This window comes from Chenopodium album, chromosome 27 (assembly GCF_948465745.1).
Source record: "Chenopodium album chromosome 27, dcCheAlbu1.1, whole genome shotgun sequence".
Taxonomy (NCBI): domain Eukaryota; kingdom Viridiplantae; phylum Streptophyta; class Magnoliopsida; order Caryophyllales; family Amaranthaceae; genus Chenopodium; species Chenopodium album.
The window spans coordinates 17,510,213-17,511,549 of NC_137860.1; the positions used below are offsets into that span (position 1 = coordinate 17,510,213).

The 1,337-nt window shown below is 40.2% G+C and overlaps 1 non-coding gene across 1 annotated transcript; it reads right to left on the reverse strand.

Annotated features, from left to right (window-relative positions):
• Positions 1-386: 386 nt before the first annotated feature.
• LOC145621680 (small nucleolar RNA R71) lies at positions 387-492 on the reverse strand. Its single transcript, XR_014108496.1, has one exon. It is a non-coding gene; the product is annotated as a small nucleolar RNA R71 (small nucleolar RNA).
• Positions 493-1,337: the final 845 nt, after the last annotated feature.

Here is a 1,337-nt window from a genome sequence, read left to right on the forward strand (position 1 = left end):
CATGGGAGAACAACCAAGAGTTGCCTTGAAAGAATTGGGAGTACCCGGTGCATATAGGTTCGAGAGCGGCATAGCTCCACCTACTACACCGGCAAACGACTTTGAAATTCGGCCGGCAATGATCACCCTAATAGAGAGGAGACAATATAGTGGGGCAAAGAACGAGAGCCCATTGAACCATCTTAAGGAGTTTGAAAAATATTGTAACACGATCAAGGTTAATGGAGTGTCTCAAGAATTCATCCGCCTTAAGTTGTTCCCTTTCTCTCTCTTAGGAAGGTCTTTGGAATGGCTAGACAAAGAGGTGAAGCCCAATTCATTGAGAACATAGGATGATGTTACTAAAGCTTTCTTGTCCCGTTTCTATCCTCAAAAGAAAACGGCGGAAGCAAGAGCTTTAATTCAAGGATTCAAGCAAAAGCCAAATGAGAGTCTTTATGAGGCATGGGAGAGATTCAAGGAGTACCAAAGAGAGTGTCCTCACCACGGAATTCCAACATATCAATTGATCCAAATCTTCTACGGTGGTTTGAGTCCTCAAGGCAAGGCATGCCTTGATGGAGGGGCTGGTGGTCTAATCATGAACAAAACCGAAGAAGAAGTTGTGGACATAATAGAGGATATGGTGACTTATTATAGAGATTGGCAAGATGGGGAAAGAGATTCTTCAAGTAAGCAATCTTCGTTGTATTCGGTGGACCATCTCAATGCCATCAACAATCTTTCCTCTCAAATGACAAACTTGGGAAAGGAGATGACGGTGATCAAGGCCAAGTTGGAGAGTGTTTCTTCCTCTTCCCAAGCTCCAAGTCTTCCCTCCCAAATTAAGGGGAGAGGTACTTCTTCTAACTCTCAAACTCCTTCTACTTCACATAATATGCCTATAGGATGTTTGTTTTGTGATGTATGTGGATCATATGACCATGATTCTAGCAATTGCAACAATGAATGTGTTGATGAATTTGACAACAATGAGTGTGAACATGTTAATTTTGTGTCAAACAACAATGTTCAAAGGTTTGATAATCAAAGAGGCCAATGGAATAGGAATTACCAAAACCAAGGCAATTTTGACAACTATAATCATAATGGTGGTTATAGGAACCAAGGGAATCAAGGTTCTCGTGGTAACCATAACCAAGGTTATAGTGGCCAAAATCAAAGCCAAAATTATGGTAATCAAAACCAAAATTATGGTAATCAAAACCAAGGTTATGTAAATCATAACCAAGGTAATGGAAACCATAATCATGGTGGTGGTAACCATAATCAAGGTTATGGTTCAAATCAAAATAGGGGTAATTGGAACAATCAAGGAAGGGGAAATTTTCAAAACA